The sequence below is a fragment of the Lygodium microphyllum genome, chromosome 28 (assembly GCF_053477565.2).
Source record: "Lygodium microphyllum isolate KBCC chromosome 28, Lygodium_microphyllum_v1.1.10, whole genome shotgun sequence".
NCBI lineage: Eukaryota > Viridiplantae > Streptophyta > Polypodiopsida > Schizaeales > Lygodiaceae > Lygodium > Lygodium microphyllum.
Window position 1 is genome coordinate 91,176,506 of NC_141162.1, and position 24,513 is coordinate 91,201,018.

The window sequence follows — 24,513 nt, forward strand, 5'->3', positions numbered from 1 at the left end:
GCTGATATGGAATACATTATGAACCTTTAGGTTCTCAGGGAGTTGAAGCCTATAAGCATTAGGTCCTAGGCACTTGAGGATCTTGTATGGACCACAATACCTCGGACTTAGCTTCTTGCAATCTCCTAAGGATAGGGAACTCTTATTTGGACGTACACAAATGAAGACCATGTCTCCTTCTTCGAAGATTCTATCTTGACACTTCAAATCCGTGTATGCCTTCTGTCTATCCTTGGCGGCTTAGATGTCCTATCTTATTGACTTTATTTGGTCATCCATCTCTTCCAACATCTGCCTTGAAGCTTCAACCCTCAAGGTTGGATCTGAGAAGTTTAGGGGACTTCAGTCATGACCATACAATGCTTGATAAGGGGTCATATGAATGCTTTGTTGGTAAGAAGCATTGTAGGCAAATTCAACCAAAGGCAAGTATTGAATCCACCTTCTTGGCTCATGATAGCAGTGTGCCCTAAGCATATCCTCGATGACTTGATTGACTCGCTCTGTTTGGCCATCCATTTGGGGATGGTAGGCGGTGCTAAAATGGAGTTGAGTCCCAATAGCTTCAAAGATAGCTCTCCAGAAGTGTGATGTAAAGAGAGAATCACGATCATTAATGATTCTTCTGGGTAACCCATGTAGCTTGAATATCTCCTTGATAAACAACCTTGCAATGTCTAAGGCTTTATAGTTTGTCTTTACTCGAATAAGGTGTGCTACCTTAGTAAGCATGTCAACCACAACCATGATGGAGTTGCATCCCCCCTGAACTCAGGGTAGGCCAACAACAAAGTCCATACTGATAAATTCCCATTTCATTTGGGGAATATCAAGTGGTTGCAACTTCCCTGGCATTTTGACATGTTTGGCTTTGATACGTTGACAAGACAAACACTCGGTGACATATTTGAGCAGGTCACCTTTAAGCCTCTCCCAATAGTAGCTCTTCCTAACTCCATTGAGAGTTTTGGCATAGCCAAGATGTCCTAAAAAAGGGAAATCATGAGCTTCCCACAATATCTTCCACTTAAGTGACTGGCTTTCCAATATACACAACCTCGTTCTATAGTAGACAAGTCCACTATTGATAGAGAATTCATGATACTTATCCTAGAGCTTTGGTCCTGATCCTTGATAGAGATCTCCCTTAGCATCTTTTGATAGGTTGGATCATGGCATGCTTTCTTTCTAGCTAACTCAAGTATTGGATTGTTTGGCATAGATACCTTTGTAGCTAGAGATCTAGCTGTTGATGGATTTTGCAAGATTGATGAGTTAAGGAATGCCTTGCGACTGAGTGCATCGGCAACTACATTCTCTTTTCCTGGTCGGTACTTGATTTCAAAGTCATACTCCTCCAACACTTCAATCCACCGACGTTGCCTCATGTTGAGCTCGTTCTGGGTAAAGATCCACTTGAGACTCTTATGATCAGTTGTTACCCAATAGGTAGTGTCTCCAAAGTTTTAGAGCATGGATGACAGCTAACAATTCCAGATCATGGGCAGCATAATTATTCTCATGACTCTTCAATTTCCTTGAAGAGTATGCTATAGGATGACCTTCCTACATGAGCACACATCCTAAGGCAAGCGTGCTAGCATCTGTTACTACCTCGAACTCCTTATTCAGGTCTGGAAGTTCTGGGATAGGTGCTGATACCAAGCTTTGCTTCAATCTATCAAAGCTGGTTTTTTCGGGAGTTGACCATGCAATGGATGTTTGCTTCTTTAGTAAGTCCATCAGAGGTGCTGCAATCAAAGCATAGTTTTTTATGAAGACCCTATACCATCCTTCAATCCAAGAAAAATGCATATTTGTTTGACAATTGTTGGTATTGGCCATTCTAGCACATCTCTTGGCTGGGTCCACTGAGATTCCTTCCACTGATACTATGAATCCCAGATATTCAATCTAACGTTTGAAGAATGCACACCTCTTCATCTTAGCATACAGCTTATGTGTCCTCATTGTCTCAAGGACAATCCGAAGTTGGGACTCATGATCTTCCTCTTGTTTGGAATAGACTAAAGTGTCGTCGAAGAAGACAAGTACGATGTCATCAAGATATGGCCTAAAAATATCCTGCATTAACCTGTTGAAGGTGGCAGCCGCATTCGTAAGCCCGAATGACATAACTAGGAACTCAAAGTGCCCATGTCTTGTGTTGAAGGCTGTCTTTGGGATATCTTCGTCCTTGATTCTTATCTAATAGTAACCAAACCTGAGGTCAATCTTGGAAAAGATCTTCGCACCCTGGAGGCGATCAAGAGGCTCATCTATTCTAGGAATAGGGTACTTGTTCTTGACAGTTGATTGATTCAACCCTGTGTAATCAATACATAGTCGAAGCGTTCCATCTTTCTTTTTCTAGAACAGTACTGGAGCTCCCCATGGTGAACTGCTAGGACGGATGTAGCCCTATTCTAGCAGTTTCTTGAGTTTTTCCTTCAGCTCAATTGCTTTCGGTATGGACATTCTATAAGGTCTCTTTGCAATTGGCGCAGCTCCTGGTACTAGCTTGATCTCATGATCCACTTCTCTTTGAGGCGGGAGTTCTGTTAATTCTTCAGGAAATATGTCCGCGTATTCCTTTAGCCAAGAAGTCCCTTCACTACACTCCTACTTCTGATCTCTAACTTTCTGAGCTTAATCAAGTAGATGGGTAGTCCTTTTCTGACTCCCTTTATAATCTGAGATGCCTTGGCCAATTGAATTTTTGGCACTCCAGCCTCACCTTGAGCTGTGACCAATTCCCCTTCAGAGTTTCGAAAGGAAATTTGGCCCTTTCCACAATGAATGTGGGCATCATTAGGTTTAAGCCAATCCATTTCTCCGAGTAGATACTCATGGATGCCTATATTCATGACACTGGATTTGACCAAAATCCTCTTTCCTCCCAAAAAGAATTCCACCTTAGCAGTTTGCCTTGTATAAGTAACCTCACGACCATTTGCCAATTCCACAAGCAAGATAGGTGCTTCTACTATAGCTATTCCTAATCTTTTTGCACAAGCTGGTGAGATAAAGGAATGTATACTACCACAGTCAATCAAGGTCTTGAAACCTATACCTTGGTAGTCTTTCTTATGAAGAATCACCGAGAACTGGCGATTCGAGCCTTTCTTATGAAGAGCGGCATGGATTGTCGCCCTTTCAAACTCTGCTTCCATGGTCCGATCTTCTTCTTCTTAGCACATTTTCCTATTGGCAATGCAGGCGGTTCTTCCTCTGCCTCGGGTAGTGGCTCCCTGACCACGGCCAGTTCCTTGGAAAGGTACTTGGCGATGTCCTCCTCCAAGCTTGGGACATTTCCTTTTGAAATGACCGGGCTTGTTGTAGTGGAAACAACGAAGATTTTGGCCTTGGCTTTGAGTAGGAACAAAGTTGTTGACATTATTAGTCCTTGCTTTCTTTCTTTGTCCTTGATTTTGACCTTGAACTCTCTTCATTTGAGGCCTAAATGCTCCTCTATTCGGGTCATTATAAGACCAAGTTTTGTTACCTCTTGGTCTAGCATGCACCTCCTAAATTATAGGCGAAACTCGAATGAGAGCGTCTTGAAGATTTGATGGGCGCATAGATTCGAGACGGGTATTCACTGGTGGATTTAAACCAGCACAAAATTTTGACACCTGTTGTGTCATGTCCATCTGTGGCGCATACTTAAGAAGTGAGACAAATTTAGACTAGTATGCATCAAGAGTGAGTCCCAAATTTTTTAGCTCGTAGAACTCATTCATTTTCTGCGTGCAATACGCAGGTGGTAAGTATCTTCCCGGCATGGCTTTCTTCAGCTTCTCCCAGGTAACAGATCCTTTTGTGATCCCTTGATCTCTGCACCATTGTTTCCACCAAAGCCTGGCTTCGTCGGTGAGCTTCAGTTTGGCGAGCATAGCCTAGTTGGCGGGTGCAGTACTGGCTGCTTCAAAGTAATCCTCCATGGATTCAATCCAAATTTTAGCATATGCTTGGACGGACCTGCCTCTCTTATCAAATTCAGGTGGCTTAATCTGCTTGAGAAGAAACTTCTTCTCCTGGATTACAACAGTACTTGATGTAGGAGGCGAACTGGGATTCTGTACCTGGGGTTGTGCTTGGATAAAGGTTTTTTAACGTTATTACTCGTTAATCATTACGATTTATATTTCATCTCCATTTTAGCTATCAACCAAGCAATCTAACCACTTAACTTCTTATCGATTCTCATGCACAAACAAAAATTGATAAAAAGAAGTCTTATTGTATTTATATGGGCATAGCCCTTTCGGAATACAACATTTCTTGTGATGATAAGCCAAATGTTTACATTTAGTTTGGGGAGAATAATGTTGTATTACATTTATCTATAGGAACTAGATAATAGTATGGTTTCGGGTCATGGATCTTCAGGAATCGGTAAGACATTGGAAGATCAGGGCATCCTGTCCTTTGGAACCCATTCTTCTCATGGCATCCCAACACCTTGATCCTATCGACCGACGCGGATTACACGGATCGCTTCCTCATATACATATGAGTTTAGCTCAACCCTTCAACCTTGAATATGTAAAGTTGAATTTACGTGAGCCTCCACAAAAATGAAGAGCTTCACGACTTTCAGGTCTTCCAACCACCGGATCCTCTTTAGGTTGGTCTGAAGATATGCAAACTGGTGGGCAGCTATATAGTAAATTCCTGAGGCACCCGTCCATCTTTGTTCCATGTACAAAGGCGATGGATTATAGATACGCTCTAGGATGTTCATCATCCCAACCCTTTGTTGATAATCCGGGGAATGCATCGCAGTCATAAACACGACTCGGAACAGAAAGAACATGTTCCATGCTTCATATTTCTGCAAGACAGCATTGAAAGTAAGGAAATGTTTGGAACAACAACATTTTCTTTACTTCATCTTATTAAGATTTCATAAAAACAAATCCTTTGTTGGTTCGCTCTGATACCAATTGTGACGTGTCCACTTGTTATCTTTAGGACACATCTCAGCAGTCCTTCAGAAAGGATGTCTAGAAAGCTCCGCCCGGCACTCCCATGGAATATTACAGGGTTTGCGATCTAGGACTTTCCGTGTCTGCCACGTAGCGGAAGTATTTCAACTGTTCCCACTTAGGACCGACCTGAATTAGGGTTTTCCCTATTGGTAATTTCCTAGCGGCAACTAGCGTCAAACCCGAGTGAACTACTTTACGCAGAAACGCCAGGTCCGAAGCAGATTCATGCTGCACTGGGTTCAAGAAGAATGGAAAACGAGAGGGATGCGAAGCTCAACCTCTCTGCCATAAGGCATAGTCCCATTACGTTCCCCTAAAATAGCATAAATAGGGATCATTTATAACTAGACTCTAGGTGAGCACCCTTTTTCTATTCGTATCCTTTGAAACGATCTTGTCGCTGTCCATCATGATTGAGAAAAGTTCCCAGCCAACCAAGACCACCCATCCTAGGACGGACCTATGGCCACATCCTCTGCACTTTCCTCAAGTTTTTTTAGTTATTTAATTACCTAACACATTTAGTTGGACATGTATCAATCACCTTCCTTAATTATCCCATTTAGGCACTGGTTCCTTCACGTAATCATAGCACTTAACATAGAAAAGCAATGTCAAACAAGTTCCTTTTCAAGACATTATCATATTTATCTTTGAAATACATAAAGTCCACCCCGTAGGCTTATTCATATTCCACCCAAAGGCTATCCAGCAATCCACAGGGATTACTAATCCAAGATTCTACTTGTAGACTAGTATGCGGGCCTCGAGATCCAATCCCGAGTCACGTTGGCCTCTTGTGCAAGGCCCGAAAGGCGAGGGATTTACGGTGAGAGCCCCCTGGCACCCAAGCGTCCTTCTGCCCCAAGTAGTGCTCAACAAAGAGACCTCTCATGGTGGGTTCGGTCCACCTTCCTGGCGCGGTTAACAATCCCCTTGGTTAGGGTTAGGCAGGCAATCAGGGGTAGCTAAAACTGCCTCTCCCTTTAGGCTTTCAACTTGTAGCATTAGATATCTTTTCAGCCTTTAATTCTTTGAGCAAACAAAGCAAATCAGTGCTCTTAAAACTGTCACAAGCACAATCATTTCCATTCATCATTATTTGGCCAACTGCTAAGGAGTGAATCCTTCTTTCCGAATGCAATTAGCACTCAATCCGGGATCAATTGTGACTTGGCAAGATCCCCAAGGGTTTATTTATTAACCCTATATCCTGGGTTAGGGCTGTATCCTATTAACCCGATTTATTCAATATCTTAAGTTCTATTAGCAGTAAACATGTTATTCCAATTTACTAACTAGTCTTTTGCTTCCAAGCAAATATCTCATCTCCAAATCTCGGTCATTTTACCCAAGAAAGGTACTATATCAGGATGATTGCTCATCCTCTTGCAAGATAACTTGCGTGAGAATCTGCCAATCTCATTCTGAGGAATTGGCCATTCCCTTGTGATCAAATCACCAGATCATGTGACTCTGCAACTTGTTGCCAAGTGTCGCATCAAATTATGGGACTACTTACCCATCAAATGGAGTATTATAATCATGAAATCATGATTAGTTTCAACCTTTTAGCGAGTGAATCCTAGGGTAAAAGCCCTAGCTCATTTCTCGCAAGTATGTCCTAATGTCCCTACATTCTGTGAATGTGGGAAAGTCTTTAGGGTACACGTGTTTTAGTTTTAGTAATAAGAGCAACTGGGTCACGTCCTCAACGTGTTAAATCCTAGTTAACTCTTTAGGATATGTTGTATTGAATTAACCCTTCCTAAACAAGTCCTTCGCTATTTTTAGGTTTAAATGAATTTAACTTGTCTATTCTTGAAGATAATTACACTACCATTTCCATAACCACATGATTCGTTGTCTATGTATAAGTTGATTTACAAACCCTAATTTTTTGGGTTAAGGTCAAAGCTTAGGTTAAGTTATAGCTTAATTCCAATTGATCAACCCATAACATGCAAACAGGATTCATGCTACTAAGCTTTAGGATTTTATGTTTAAACATGCATCCTTTTTCTACTTTCTTTTCCGAATGAATTTTTCGTATGCTGAACTTACACACCCTTTCATTGATTTAAGTTTTTAGGCCACTTGCCTAGAGTTAAATCTTTTTCATGCATCCCTAGCAATTTCCTACGGTTGCTAGCAACTTTCTATAACGAATCATTTTGAAGAAAATATGTTCAATAATGTGATATGCAGTTTATTCCTTCCATGCTGAAGTGTACTATCTTAATTCCTTTTTGTAAAGATGGGCATTAATTAATCTAATTAATGCATAAAACCCACTTGCTAGACATGCATAGAAATCTTATGCTTGCTTTATCTTGTTCGTTTTACTGAAAAATACTAATGACCGAATCCTTCCATTGTGAGCTCCTTCCTTTAAATTAGTCAAAGTATTTAAATCGAAAGATGCATCCTATCTCCAAAAATGATCCATGCACGATTGAATTATAACGACGTATATCTAATTAATGCATAAAACCCACGTGCTAGACATGCATAGAAATCTTATGCTTGCTTTATTTTGCTTGTTTTATTGAAAAATACTAATGACCAAATTCTTCCATTGTGAACTCTTTCCTTTAAATTAGTCAAAGTATTTAAATCGAAAGATGCATCCTATCTCCAAAAATGATCCATGCACAATTGAATTATAACGACATAAATCAAAATTAGGAATAAAAAACGTGGACTTATGGTGAAATGTCCACATGGATGTTAGGAGATGATTCTCCTACGGTTGCACCTTGTGTTTTCTTAGGAGCCATCGCAAATGCAGCCTTTCCATCTTGGATGCAGATTTATGATGTTGGTCATCTCCTTTGCACGCGAAACTCCCTTTGTGATTCCACCGTCCTTCAGAATCAAACCTTAGAAATGGAACTTATGAATTTTCCCTTCCTTTCGTAGAAGCTCCAGGGGTGCAAATTGTCTTTACAAAAAGAGGGAAAAGAAAAATAGCTTTGTGGTATGAAAAAGGGGGAAAAGGTAGCTTAGAAATTAGGGTGAAAATGTAACGTGTCCACTAGGATCATCCAAGACACGTCTTAGCAGTCCATCGGAAAGGATATCTAGAAAACTCCACCCGGCACTCCCATGGAATGTTACGGGTTTTGCAATCTAGGTCTTCCTGTGTCTGCCCCGTAGCGGAAGTATCCTGGCCGTTCCCACTTAGGATCGACCTAAATTTGGGTTTTCTTGTTTGGTCATTAGCTAGCAGCAACTAGCGTCAGACCCGAGCGAATTACTTTACGCAGAAACGCCAAGTCCGAAGCGGATTCACGCTGCACTTGGTTCAAGGAGAATGGGAAACGAGAGGGATGCAAGGCTCAACCTCTCTGCCATAAGGCATAGTCCCATTCCGTTCCCCTAAAACATCGTAAATCGGGTAAGACGTAACTCTAGGTTATTGCTCTCATTATTCGCTTTGGTAATGATGATCATCCCGCTGTTCTTCGAGATTTTTGAGAAAAGTTCCCGGCTAACCGGGACCACCCATCCGTGGGACGGACCCATGGTCCATCCTCCGCACTTTCCTCGGTTTGTTTTAGTTATGTAATTATCTAACACATTAATTTGACATATAACAATCAGCTTCTTTAATTAACCCTGTTAGGCACTGGTTCCTTCATGTAATTTTATCACGTGACATAGAAAAACAATATCAAACAACTTCTTTATTATCATTTCATCATTTTATCTTTGAAAATACAAGGAGTTCCGCCCGTAGGCTTGTCCATAATCCGCCCGAAGGCTATCCAGTAATCCGCTACGGATCACTATTCCAAGCTTCTGCCCGTAGACTAGTATGCGGGCCTCGAGATCCAATCCCGAGTCACGTTAGCCTCTTGTGCAGGACCCGGAAGGCGAGGGATTTATGACCAGAGCCCCCTTGGCACCCAAGCGTCCTCCTGCTCCAAGTAGAGCTCAACGGAAAGACCTCACGCGGCGGGTTCAGTCCACATTCCCGGCGCGGTCAACAACCCCCTTGGTTAGGGTCAGGCAGGCAGTCGGGGGTAACTGAAGCTGCCTCTCCCTTCAGGCCTTCAACCTGAAGCATTTATATATCTTATCATCCTTTAGTTCCTTGAGCAAACAATGCAAACAGTGCTTTCAAAACTGTTACAAGCACAATCAATTCCAGTGGTTGTTTATTTGGCAAACTGTTAGGGAGAGAATCCTTCTCTCCGAATGCATCCAGCATTCGATCCGGAATCAATTGCAACTTGGCAAGATTCCTATTGTCCTTGGATTAGGGTCATATCCTGTTAACCCAACTTAACCAATGCCTTAGGTTTTATTAATAGTAAATTCCAGCGGCCATGTCGCTTCAATTTATTGATTGGTCATTTGCTTCCAGGCAAATACCTAACTCTCCTTTTTCTTGGCAATTATTCCCCAAGAAAGGTGATGTAACAGGATGATTACTCATCCTCTTGTAAGTTAAATTTGCGCAATAACTTGCCAACCTCATTTCAAGAAATGACAAAACTCTCTTGTGGACAAATCACAAGTCTATGCGATGTTGCAACTTTTGCACATGTGTTGCATCTATTCCACGGGATCATTTCACCCATTGAATGGCGTTTTCTGGTCACGGAATTACCTCCAGCCGAGTAGCAGGGTTTAAGGCGTCTTCTTACCCCACCCATTCCTAATTATATTGGCCACGATCCTAGGAATTTCCAACTCAGTCGGAGTTTCATCATTTGAACGAGTGATCCTTAGGATAGAAACCTTAGATTGTTTTATGCATGAGCGTCCAATTGTACCCTACATTCCGTGAATGTGGGTAGGACCTTTGTTTTAAGGGTTCGTCTTGGTAACAGGTGCGTGAAACTAGGTCAAGTCCTTAATGTGCTAAACCCTAGCTAGCACTTGGAGTATATTGTATCATCCTAAATGAGTCCTTTGCGGTTTAGGTGTTTTGGGTAAACCCATTTACTTGTCTTACGACAAGGACGAACCATTCCTAAAGATATTGTCTTGATCTAAGAGGGAAAAACTAGTTGCCTTTTTGTCACAATTTACGTAAGCACACAATTCATTGCTTCTACGTACGACTAGATTCACAATCCCTAACTTTTCTTGTTAAGGCCAAAAGCCATGTAAAATTTCGGCATAGCTTCCATTGATCCTGCTAGGACTTGCATTCATGAATCATGCTCGCAATTCTTTTTCTAAGCTTTTTAAGATTTCATGCTTAATGAACCAAGCAACCTTTCCTTAACTACATCTCTTGATGAATGAAATTTTTGCCAATTGAAGCTAGAGTTAGCCTATTTCATGCAAGCTCAAAGAATCATTTCCACGCTTTGCTATTTCCTTATGGGTGTTAACTTTTCCTCATGAATCATTACAAGGAAGATTTATCTAAAAATGTGACATGCCATTAATCTTTCCATGCCTAGTAAAAAGGTGTACCTCAATAATTTCAACCTTGTAATGAGGTAACAGTTGTCCTAGGCTCGTCACTTTTGAATGCACAAAAGGAAACTTACTGATAAGGTCCTAAAAACGCATAGACACCTTATGCTCTTTTCATTCATTCCATTGAACGTACCAATGATCAATTTTCATATCTTAAGCTATTTCTAATAAATGTTCAAATAGCCAATTCATTTTCCAATTTCATTTAACTTGACTAGTTGAATTTGAACATGCATGAGTGCTTCCTAATCCTTGAAGTTATCGTGATTAATTCAATACTTTTGTGTGGAATCCAAATAGATAAAACCTGGACTTGTGGACTCCGGGAAATATCCACGTAAATACTAGGAGAAGATCCTTCCGCAGGCGCGTCTTGTGACTTTTTGGGGGCCATCATGACATAATTACGGACTTCCAGGTTGCCTTTTCCCTTACGCGATCGGTGAATTTGCTCGCCCTGGTACACAGCCTCAAGATCTTGCCCTTTTCTCCCTGGTACGCAGGAGATCCCTTTCGAAATGTGGATCCTTGAGAATACCAGCTTGCGGAATTTGGCCTTATGGAAGGCCTTGCGGGGTTGGAGCTTGGTTTGTGGAAATGGGGCTCCTATAAAATTCTTGGAAATGGGGATTTTATGAATGGAGTTTCAACAATTGGGGCCTTACGAGGATGTTCGCGGAAAGGGCTCTTGCGAATGGGCCTTGCAAGAATGGAGGCTTTAGGGTTCTTCTTCTCCTTCCCTAAAATCCTAAGACCGGCCTTGTGGGTGATTGGTGGGAAGGGCCTTTATAGGCTTCCTCTCTTACTCTTCAAAATCCCGGCCCAGGGATGATTGGTGGGAAGGGGTTTTGTAGCCTCCTCTTCTTCAAAGTCTCGGGATGGACTTATTGGGTGATTGGTGGGAAGGGCTTGTAGACTTTCCCTTCTTTTCTTCAAAGTCTGGGCTAAGGGCTTTGTGGGTGATTGGTGAGAAGGCTTGTAGCTTTCTTCTCTTCAAAGCCCGGGCTAAGGGGGCTTGTGGGTGTTGCAAAGGGAAAGGGGCTTAAAAGGAACCCATGGGGGTAATATGGACTTGTGTGGGGAAATCCATGGGAAAAGGCCTTAAAAATCGGGGCTAATATGGATTTGCGGTGGTTCCAATAGGAAGGGGGCTTAGAGAAGCCCCCTTAGAAGCTTCTAAGAAGCTTCTGGGGTGTGCAGGTCCACGTGGAAAGAGAGGAATAATGGCTACGTGGACATCGATGAGTTGGAAGGCCTTGATGGTGATCGTGAGGTGGAATGGCGGCAGCAATGCTGGTCGGCAGGTCTGGGCATGGCGGAACACGGCAAGGTGGCGTCTTCCAACGGCTGTAGCATGACATCATGGCGCTTCTTCTGGACAGGCGGCGACCCTCATGTTGCACGGCAACAGCTATGGTAGCCTAACTCCTTTCCTCCACGCAGCCTTCTCTCTCCACGCAGCCTTTCCTTCCTCTTTCTTCCCCCTGCTCCATGACTCCCCCCTGGTTATATAGGTGAGGGGAGGGAGGACCTCCCCCCTACGTGGCCCCTCACATGGCCTCTTCCCCTCCACCTCTTAAATTGCCATAATAGCCCATCCCCTTCCCTTAGCCACGCTTGGCTGGGGGAAGTAATTAAAAAAAAATTGCAATTACCTTATCCTCTTGACCTCTTCCCAAGAGGCTATTTACCTATGGTTATGCGGGTTATTTAACCCTCGGTCCCGTTTTGCCAGTGGAGAGGTCATGATTCTTCGGTCCCGATTTACCAATGCGGAGTACTCCTTTTCTCGTGTACGATCATAAATCAGCTACCGGAAATGGAGATAACCTTTTCACAAATTTTACGATGTGCGGGAGGTTGGTCTAGTAATATTTCAAATGGAAATATTACAGAAAAATATCCCTTTTGAAAAGGGTTTATAAAAGTCCCTAGGAAGGGCCTTTTTAAGATAACGTGTGAGGGGGGAAATCCATGGGAAAGGATTTGAGGATTTGTGGGAAACCTCACGGAAAGGGGGTTACATGGAGTTTGCAAGGAAATGGATGGAAAAATCTCGGGGTAGGGGGTATAAGAATCACAATAGGGCTTTGGATTTCGGGGGGCAGGTTTATCAAACCCACACGTACAAGGGCTAGGAGGAAGCCCACAAGAAACAATTTGTGGGGGGTGCAATATGAAAGGGGGCTTAGGGAGCCCCCCTTGGAAGCTTCAAGAAAGCTTGTAGAAGCTTCTGCCCACATGGAGAACCCACGTGGAGGGGAGAAAAAAAAGTCAAATAAGGGTGGCAGTTGGTGGCAGGAGGCGAATTGCAGCGGCGAATCTTTGTCAATCCCTCCTCACTCTCGGCCAGCAAAGTGGCGTGGTGTTTGTCCTCTCCTTCTCTCGACGATTTTTGCAATGCCATCAACCTCCCATTTCCTCCTCTACGGGAGTTATTTTCCCTCCTCTCTCCTTCTCCGTCAACCTTTTTTCATCCCCTCCAACTCCCTTGGCCATGGTTTTTATAGGGAGAGGGGAGGGGAACCTCCCCGTTGGGGGAGAAGGAGGGGATAATTTTAAAAAATTTGCTCTTATCCTTTTGGCCTTGGTAATATTACATTTGGATAGAAGATTACATGTTTAATATCACATATAAGTGTGTCACAAAGAATGAATCAACATTTGACTATTTCTTATCATGGAAAAATTAACAAAAAAGGTCATGCACATGTTCACAATGACCCAAAAAGACAAACTTGTCACATAGATTGTTTTCATATTTTCTCGAAATCTATTTCTAAAAATCCAGATGGACCTCACGGAACATTTGTCCTACCTTCTTCACCACTTTAAACCATTGTACATTGAATATGATCATGGAGAAGCTACAGTAATCCACTAAGATAACACGTTGCAAGTTGTCAAAATACTCCATCTCATCTACTATAATATTCAAATATGTGGCTTGCCATTGACTCTCTTGCTCAAACTTTTCCATGATACCACAGTCAGTTGTGGAGTATATTTTATCAATGCACTCAACTCCAAAATGTCACCCATGTGACCACACCACGTTGTAGTTTTTATATTGTACATTGAAATGGCTAGGTTAGTTGCTACATATAAAATATAGATATGGCAACAAAGAAAGCATGCGGTCATCTTCGAAGTACATCCCCTCAAGAATTCCCAGTCCTTCTTAGAGACCTTTATCCCTTCACACAAAGCTACGATAAATGCTTCATGCAACCACCTCCCTCATAGGCATGAACCATGGCATCTCCTCCATGCCTTTTAGGATATCGAACCGGTCAATGGCATGTGTTGCATCGAAATTCTAATCACACTTCCTCCCGTTCTCTTCTGGTGTGCTCGTACTTAGTGATCCACTTCTCCATGGATGCATGGTGCAACATATAAGAACGATTGACTTTCTCGTCCATGGCACCATACATCATCTTCTCTATCCCATTCCCAACCACCATATCTCCTACAGTCTATCATCATCCTTCAACATCCATAGCATATTATTATCTAAATCCACTATTGACAACCACTCCACTAATGCCTCTAACACTAGCCAACCTCTAGCTAGGTTGCCCTTTGGACAAGCTCGTTATCACATAAAGCCCTTCTTCAGGGTTTTCATGAAGTGCTCTAAGAAAAACATCCCTTGGGTATGGACGGGTCCCATAATCTCCGCTTCATCCACAATATGTATTAGAAGGTGAGTTTATATCGTGAGCATGCTTGTGGGCATGTACTTTTGGATTCAATAGAGGATATCTTAATCTCCTTATGTGAGACCCATTGCACTAGATTTGACAACTTATAAATTGCCAAACGTATTTTTGGAGTGAGACACCCTTTAACCGCGATTAGTACGAGTTGCTAGAAATTTAAAGCATTACAATATCAAATCGACACAAAATAGTAAAATACTAATTGCACTTGCTATCAAGACTGGAACAAACCTTGGAGTATCTTGTGTCAATCATGGGATTTTTGTCCTATTAGTTGGTCATCTTTAAAAAAACTTGACCTAAGGGAATGCATCATACACATCGAGGTGTACATAGACGTGATAATTGGCTTCACCATATGCTCTTCTTTAGTGGATAGGATCTAAGGAGCATCACTACAAGATATAGGCCTTATACCGATGTTAAAAGCGACGAAAATGCAAATAACAAAATTTGCCCCAGTCGTCGCAAAAAGCGTCGTTATTGGCGACGCCATAGAACAGTTGGTATCAGTGTCGCTATCAGCGTCGGTATTGGCATCGATATCAACGTCGCAAATACCGGCACCAATACTGACGCTGATAGCGACGGTTTGTGACAAAAATAATGACGCCAATAACAACGCAAGTAGTAAAATTTGCGATGCTAATAGCGACGGTAACAGGGAAAAAAAATTAGTGGTAGGGAAGCAAGCTGCCCTACCACATATAGCACTGTGTGCTTTATTAGAGCCATACAAAATAGTTTCTATACTGTGTACTATGCGCTTGCAAACAAAAACAAAGTATACTAAAATCATAACACTAATACATAAAATAAATACATGATCGCATAATAAGCGATTGGTACAATCATGACAAGATATCACTAATACATAGAAAATGTCTACATAGATCAGGCAATCCAAAAATAAAGGTGTACGAGCTCTAGGTATCCAAGGGCAACCTACATATCCTCGCCCTCCGAAAGCTCATCCCGCCCGCAAAGGAGCATCGAACGGACTCTACAAAAAAAGAAACAACACATCAGTCCACCATACAATAATGCATTCTAATTAAACATGGTAACTACGGACAAGAAAGATGAGTGCCTTACAAGGCCGCCGCGTCTATACAATCGGCCGATCAATGAAGTGAGATCGTGCCTCTCTGCATATTGAGTCTCAAGGCCAGTCGGATCGCGATTTGTAATGGAATACTGCAAAGAAAACAAAATGGTAATTGTTAGAAACATGATTTTCAATACAAAGGATATTGCAAAAAAATTAACAAGCAAAATAAAAGAAAAACTTACAAAGTCCTCCAAATATATCCTATGGCCGTCACTCCTTAGATGATGGACCACTCCGGCCTCAAGTCGTGCCCTCGCCACCTCATGCTGCTGACTCCAACGTCCTAGAGAATTTGTAGCCTCCTCCCTCAATTGGCGCTAGTCGTCTACATCTAACCACTTGGGCTTTGCAGCCCCACTCTTGATTGCCTTGCGTGCGTTGGATCGTCTATGAGACATATATGCACGCATGCAATCCATCATTCAACCCGTAGAAAATCTATCTACTGAGGCTAGAACTAGAAACTCCTCATGTAAGGATGCTATTATGTAGTCCTTGCTCCTCTCCAGTATGTTCTTCCAATGATCTAAGACATTGTGCCAAAAAACTTGTTGACACAACTCTCTCATGCGAGCCATCGCCATCCTCCCCTCATCATTCATGATGATGGCTCCTGATCTATCATCGACTATATATCCATATCCCCCTGGAGTTTGCCTAAGATGGGTCCTCTCCCATCTGCGTCCACACTCTTGAGCATATCCAGGAGATCCCTATGCATCGGGTGTACCGATTGGGGTAATATCTCTCGGAGTGGCACCCATAGGGGTGTCACCTACTGGCAGCTGAGCAAAAGCAGGAGTAACTAGAGTAGACGTCCCCACAGGTGTGACAAATCCCTGAGGTGACACAACTCCACTGAATGACGAGACGGAGACATCGCGTCCGTGCCTCCATAGCATCCACCTCCCTGGAAGGGTCACGAGAGCGAGGAGTAGCACCTAAATCCCGTGTCGACCGCGGGCTCACTGCATATGTATCTCTGCAGCATCCCCTTGACACCGAAGCACTCCCTTCCTCTGGCCCAAGTCTGGAGCGTCGAGCTCCTCTACTCGAAGTTGAAGAATCCCATTGTGCTGAAGTAGATCTAGCAAAGCACCCTAATGAAGACCGAGACAGCCCCTGGTCTGCCATTTCTCTGAATTTCACGATCTGGTCTGGATACATGCATGTGAAGATATCATGTAACTCCTCATCACTCATCCCTCGACTCATCCTGAAAATGTCACCTGCACAGACAAAAAATGATGTTAGAATAATCAATTTAAATCATACAAAGCACAATAATATAAATCCTTTTAAAAAAATCTCACTTAAAATGCATATCTTATGTACCCTTGCGATTGGTCAACGAATTGCATAAGCGGATGCTCCAAGTAGTATGAAGTATCCTATGGTCCCATGTCAATCTCCTGACACAACTCTGCATACACTGGAAGGTCGATAGACATGTCACCACAAAAGGATGAGTCCACCTCGTTCTCAAAGAATTCTAGGACTCCTGTATTTCCATCATTGTTAGCCGATGCTGGCTCCAAGCTTTCAGTGGCCTCCACCCCTTGCAATATCGACCCCTCTATTTGCATATTATCTTCATCTATGCTCGGAACATCGCTTTGATCATATACTCTCGCACTTTGGGGAGTTGAAGGTATAACATACCATCATCGAGGTTGTCGGGGGTTTGGATAGAAGATTACTTGTTCACAAACATGTACAAGAGAGTTCAAACCATTGTGACATAAACCATGTCGTAATACAATTAGCAAGCAAATGATTCCATGCACCTGTTCACAATGGGCCGACAACACAAAGGTGTCCCGCAAATCCGTCCATTTTTTTTCGGAATCTATTTCGAGAAATCAAGATGGACCTCATCGATTTGTTGCTCCAACTCCTCCAAGTACCACTTTGAACCACTGCTCATCGAATAGTATCATGGAGGAGAAGCTATGGTAATCCATCATAACAATACTTTGCAAGTTCTCAAAATACTCCATCTCATCCACAACCATGTTTGGATCCGTTTCTCGCCGGCTCTCTTGCTCGAACCTTGCCATGATACCACAGTCCATTGTGGAGCACATTTTGTCAATACGCTCCACGAGAAAATGTTGTCCGCACTGTCGAAGGGTTTTCGAAAGCAAAGTCGCAACCACAGAGGACCTTGACTAATTTCAAGATACAAGATCAATCATACGAATAAGCAAGATGAGAGGATTTGTGAGCAGCAATAGATCTACCAAGCTCCCAACTACAGGGTCTTCACCAATCCTTTTGGGTTCTTCCTCTAGTAATATGTAAAGAGCTACTGCCTCTACAAGCGTAGCACCTTCCTCCCCATCAGTATTAGCAACATTTCAAGCACATGGCATATTTTCGCACTGTTAAACCAGTACATTCCACTATAAATCGCAAAGAGACATCTTGGACATGTGATTATGGGAAGCATCTTCCATGGAAAAGTCGGTTTATCCTTTAGATTTCATGACATCATTACAATACGAATGGATTATGGCATCCGCACATGGCTCTTGTAAGTTTTGCAAAGCTAATTAATACTGGACGTCACAAACTCCAACATATATGAGAATGCGGAAAATAGTTGGCCTTCCAACCTTCTTGAAGAGGCTTAGTACTAAATGTTAATTTGAGAAACATCTGTAGGTGCTAGATGCGACCAAATACAAAACTCTAATTCGCATGACACTACATGGTCAAATGAGCAATTGCATCAAGGATATTATACTCTCCTCTGCTGGCTACTCTGTGGTGATATTCCTCGTAAAATAGGCTGGCAAGAAAAGGGAATGACTAGCAAATCCAATTTACAAGAATCTCTTCTGCACCATTGTATTATATCAAATCTAGGTCTATGGTGATCCCCTCTCCCACATCAAAAACCTCTGAATCTTGTATGATAAACTCTGATCACCTCTAACACTGCATTTGCTTCTAAATAGCTTCCAGAATCTTACATGATGATGCGTCCAGATCAATATAGTACCTTGATTGACACTGCAATTCAGACTGAACAACCTCCATAATCCTTCTAGCCTCCCCTATGCTGACCAGCCTATGGAGGACTCTAATGTGAGATCTAGAGTACTCACCCAAAAGTAAACTTGCAGTCAGGAAGTAATGTTCACTCAGCTGCAATGGCCCTTTCCGCCTTTTGCAAAATGATATAGATTGCCCAAGTCAATACACTAGTTCCAGATCTGCAGCAGCAGGTCTGAATAAGTGACCCCTTTTTCACTATGTCAGGAACACCAGAAAGTTATTGCCAACCATGTCAAAGTTTCCTTCTCTAGTGTAGAATTTCACAATGAAACCGCATCTCAGGACTACCCCGCTCATGAATCACAATTGAAAACTTGACAGTTAATGGTGTCTGCACACCAGGAGCACATAGGAAATCTACACATGTGAGGTGTGAAATATAATGAGTCACTTCAAAGAAGCCCTTTGCACTGCACCTTTGGCATGGACAACATGTCCAGGAATCCTCTAATGGTCAAATTGAGCAAGCTTTTCAACCAGGTGATAGTCCTCTAGAAGAATAGGACCTCTAGCGCCGACAGTCAAGGATGAATTGTTATTCCATACTGGAGCAGCGGAGTTTGTGGTCAACAAGGGGGAGTTGTAAGCACTGGACAGGGCGGAACTTGTAGGGGTCCATGGTGACAATGCTATGACAAATTGGATTATCGCACGCTGGCAAGTGGAGATTGAACTCATCAAGCTCGTTATGAAGCTCCAGCATAGTCCATTGAATCTCGCGTTCACCTCCAGAATGTGCATCATAGCACTTGATATTGACAGCATCAATCTCATCAATGAAAACTATTGATGGGGAAAGGTCATCGGCAACTCTAAAAAGCTCTCTGACCATCTTTGGTCCATCTCCAAGGTAATTTTTTATAAGTTCACTACCAACAACACGTTGGAATGTAGCTGAAGTAGAATTTGCAACAGCCTTCATGCGTCTCTCTCTCAATGCCATCCATCATCCTGATTCTATGCAAATTGCTTTCATATCAGCTCCTCATTCTGCTTTTCTATTTTTCTGCTTTTTCTTTCCCCTTTCGAGCTTCCTTCCACCTGATACAAAAGCAGGTCCCCCTTTGCTTTCTGATCCTTGTCCACTAATATGGCCCTTACACCCTCATTAAAATCACTAGAGAGTTTTTGATTCACACATTGCACTGTCAATTTGTAGTCTTGCCTAAGACACTCACGTAGGATTTTTTGTCGACCATTCCGAATCGAGCGTAAGGTTATTTTGAGGCTCAAAGGTGATACCTTTTTTAGGTTCTCTAAGGTTATGTTGCACCATCCAAGCGAGCACCAGTCAAACCTGCACACTCTCCTAAGTAACCAGGTAAGCGTGAAAGAAAATACGAGGCTCCAACGTCTGGGTGTAGCCCAAGTGCAGTCTCTGGCATAGAAAATACAGTATTTTTAGTTGCAATTCGAAGAGGCCCATGTATAGATATACCTGTCCCTCCACCCATGACTATCCCATCAAGTATAGGTACATGAGGTTTTGTGCATGTTCCTAGCATATAATTAAGATTGCATTCAGTGTGGAAGAACTGTTTCCCTAACTTGTACTACCCTTCAATGCCAACATGGTAAGTCCTTGCAAAATCACCACCTGCACAGAAAGCTCTTCCGGACCCCTTTATTATGATCAAAGACACATCATCATCATTCTCCCATTGCTTGTAAAGCTCCTCCAGGTGGCCTACCATACAAGAAGAAAGTGCATTTAATTGGTGTGGCTTATTCAATGTAACCACCTTTGTATGGTCATAGTTTCTCACAATGATCTCTTCTTTTGACTGTGTATCTGTAGCTACGGACAGACAGTGGATGCACACCTCACACACATGCACACACACAACTTTTTGGTGGATTCCACACCTCGGATGCGTAGCAGTACGACATCCACCCCCTCTGATCTTGCGCATCCTCCAGATGGGCCAACTACCCATGATCATTATTGTCAAGATCCACGAACAGATCAATCTCTTCATTGTATATTCTCGGTATATCAGCAATATTATCTGTCATATCATTTGTCTCCTCTATTAGAGTTTCTTCTCGTTGCTCTTCTCTTGCAAATTCTTCCAATGCATAATCCTCATCATCTCTTTTCTTGAAAATCTTGATTATTTTTCCTACAATAGGCACTCTAAGCATTGTCCCATCCAATTTTGTTAGCTCATATGTTGTATTGTCAAAGACACGTACGGCCCAGACCATCTTTTCACCATCTTCCGAAGTTTCTGCAATAACTTCTTCAATTTCCGCATGGCTCTAGTGTGGCTCTCATCTCGAAAATCTCGCGGGACAACGGTACCTAATGAAAACCCAAATCTCTCACACTGGGCAAAGGTGCATCTCAAAGAGTATCCCTATTTCTAGCATGATTTACACACACAATCATAAACTGGACTGCTCTCATAACATCTTTACTGCGAATCGGTACATAAGCAGATCCATCATCCATTACTTTCGTCTCCATGCGCATCTCTGTGATGAATGGCTGTCCAAGGATTATGGGGTAAGAGCATGAATCCTACACAAAGAAATGGAAATCCTCCTCTACATCTCCAATATAGATCTTGACACTGGGACAAGTAGCATACAAGTCACCTGCAGTGTTGTTGGCAGCTCTCATACGCCACCCATGCTCTGCATCCATAGGCCATCTATTACTTTTATAAACTCCATGAACTATGAGATTAATATCTAAACCATGATCCACCAAAGCAACATAAGGCACCTGTTTCTCTCCAATTTTTACCATTGTTTCTGTAGTTGCCCTAGCCCAATGACTCCATGAAAAATGACTATGAGGTATCAAGATAGGCTCATCAGTTTCAACACAATGCATAGGCTGAACCCTCTTCTTTGTCTATGGAAAAACAGAAGCATTCTCGACCACAACCTCATCCTCATCCTCATCCAACTCCCCAATCAAAACTCCCTGTGTATCAGTAATAGGCAATGCATGTCTTTTTCTCTTCAGGACTTCTTGGAATTGATCTTGAAACTCTCTTTTCGAGATGCCCAAAACCTCAAAAATAGTAAAAGTCACCTCACTGCCAAGTATCTTATCATTAAAGATTTTCTTCATGTCCGTAGATGTCTCAATATCGGACATCAATCTAAACCCTGGCTACTTTCTCTCTCTAGGCTCTTGCCTCTTTTCTTTCTTTTGAGCATCTTCCACCTGTCGTTCTGGCCCTAGTCTCAAAGATGGCCTTGCAATAGGTGGAGTAACAAACTCACCCCCTCTAGTCTTTTTAGTTGCATTTGGATTCTCTTCATCCCTCTTACGCTTCTCCTCAACAAGTACATTTGCTCCCTGAGACTTAGCCAAGTAGGCATAAATAGTGTACCTATCAATAGGCAAATCCCAACCTGTCTTACATCTGATGATAAAACCTGCACTAGTCAAAACAGTCTGTTGAATTTTCCCCTTGTTTGCTGTCTCCATAGCATAGGTCCATAATGCTGACTGATTCTCTAATCCTTTCCCAATCTGAACTCCATATGCAGAGGCATCTCCTCTAGCTACCACATAAGAAGTACGCACAGCCATATCATCTACTAATTTCTTCATTCCGTCTTTCCTAAAATTGGTAGCAAGCACAGCTCCTATTTCAGTCAACCAAATCTTGCCATATTGTCCCCAAAATACCAACTTCTTCCTCCTTGCATCTTGAAAAGATTCACAATCCTTGCAATGCTGATGGTCCATACTATCACACCAAATACATCTTTGATCTCTCCTAGGTGCACTAGGAGCACTAGAAGGAATAGTAGGCACGGTCAAAGCAAACTGCTCTTTCAATTTCCCCACCAATTCTGCTTTAACTAACTGCAGTGTCAAATCCGTTATGCCTTTGATTATGTCATCAAGAGAGGAAGAAACCGACGGAGCGGATGATTTTGGAGCAGAAGGAGCCGGTATCGGTCTCGGAATAGGAGGATTAGAAATAGTAGGCACTAGCATAGGCCAAGAAACTGGCTGAGGAAGAGAAGAAATGACAGGGGTAGAAGCAGACATAGGATCAAAAGACAGCGTTGATGTCATGGATCCATTCTATAGGCGGGTTTTCCATAGCCTCCTCTTGGTCAAAGTTGAGACCGCATCCTAGGCATCTTGCCAATCCGTTTTAAGACCCATAGGCTTCGTGCAATCCTCAAGAAGCTCTCCTAATTCTTCCTGAAGAGTAGGATCTGTAGCTTGCGAGAAAAGCTCAACCTTTTGAACATTCAATTCTCTTTGTTCAATGGCATCAAGCTGACTTTACCTCTCTTCAAATTCTCATATCAATTTTGAAGCAGCTAGACCTTTGTTTGGCATGTAGACCCACTCTCAGAATGACCATCGTGTAGCCATCCTAAAGACCTCAAGAAAATAGTCTTACCAATGCAAAATTTGAAGGAAAAGATCAGTCACTTTTACCCTCAAGGCAGGTGTGACAAGGTGAAGGAAATATTTTGTAATATTCCCACCCGTGAATATTGACTTCCCGCACACGACGTAAACCTTGTGCAAATGTTATCTCTCGTATTGAAATTATCGGCGGTATAATGTGTGACCTGCACGCGAGAAATGGGGTCCTCCGCATTGGTAAATCAAACCCGAAAGTTTGAAACCGCAAGTCTCACATAAACACCCTCTTGGAAGGGGCAATTTGAATATTCAAGGCAAATTTTTTTATTTTTATCCCTTTTTCCCTAGCCGATGCACGACTGGAGAAAAGGGAGTGTGGGGGAATGGGTCAAGGAAGAGTCGTGGGCTGCATGGGAGGGGGGGGACCCATGCAGTGGCCACGTGGTGGAGCTCACCTCTCCCCCCCCATAGGCCTATAAAAACCCCCTCCCCAGGGAGCCAGGGGCAGGGGGTGGCGTGAGAGAAAGGACGATCGAAAGGAGAGAAGGGAGCGTGTCCACGTTGCAGCCAAGGAGATCGCCACCACAGTCCGCCAGATCGCCGCCACAGTCCGCCAGATCGCCGCCACAGTCCGCCAGGCTGCCGCCACGATCACAGGGGTCTTCTTCACAATTTCTTTTCCCCCCTGCCGTCGTAAAATCCCCCCCAATCATTACTTCTCCCACCCACGTTTTCTGTAAAGGACAGAAGCTTCCTAGAAGCTTCTAAAGGGAAGGCCCTAAGCCCTGTGCACGCGGTCTTTACCCAATGAGCTTAAAATCCCTCACCTTGTGACGGGTATTCCGGCATAAGAGGGAAGCGGATAGACGTGGAGGTTGTTTTGCCAAGGATAGGAGGAATCCGCGGAGTTAGAGTCATCAACGATGGCGCCCAAGAAGATGCAAGGCGCACCTACGGGAGGTTCTTCCCCGGACTTACACGTGGATATCACCGCGGATCCACAAATCCAGGTTCCGTAAATATATTTCCACATGAAGAGATGTTTTAAATACGCTTAACTCCATAGGGAAATTCATACTACATTATCATTAATTCATGGGTAATGTTAATAGTACATTCGATAAAATATAGATAAAGGGTCCGTGCATATCATGCATCTATAAAGTTATGAAATGAAAGCACCTATGCATGTTCAAATTTACCAAGCCGAGTTAAAAGGCAATTGAGGACAATTTGTCTATTTGATCGATTACTAGAATTATCTCATGACATGAAATGGAGTTATTAGCATTTTCAATATGATGAACGTAAGTTGTCTATCCGTCTTACGACCTTAGTATTATGTTGCCTTATCATGCATTTCAAAGTGACGAGCCTAGAACACCTACCGCCTATCATTATAAGGCTGAAGTTATTAAGTGTATTTTTGACTAGACATGGAAAGAATAAGCTTATGTCGCAATTTAGGAAAAATCTTTATTGTAATGGTTCATGGGGAAAAGTTGTTAACACCCGTAGGAGGTTATCCGAAAAGTAATGGTGGTGTATAAAAAATGAATCTATGGAATGGCATGTGGCATGTGCTTGCAAGAAAGAATATACCAACACTAACTCTACAATAACCTCACTTAACTACGTTGTCGTTATGAAAGGGTTGCATGTTGCACTTCCATCGTGCATAAAATTCATTCATCAAGTGTTGCATTTGGGAAAGTTTGCAGGATTTAAACAAAGCATGAGATTCTAAAGTGTAGATAACAAGGTAGTAGACATGATTATTTGAAGTAAGTCCTAGTAGGTCCTAAGAAAGTTGGTATCCAGCTT

At 42.6% G+C, this 24,513-nt stretch overlaps 1 pseudogene; it reads right to left on the minus strand.

Annotated features, from left to right (window-relative positions):
* Window positions 1-18,417: 18,417 nt before the first annotated feature.
* LOC148011751 (26S proteasome regulatory subunit 4 homolog A pseudogene) lies at window positions 18,418-19,257 on the minus strand (annotated as a pseudogene).
* Between the last annotated feature and the right edge of the window lie 5,256 nt (window positions 19,258-24,513).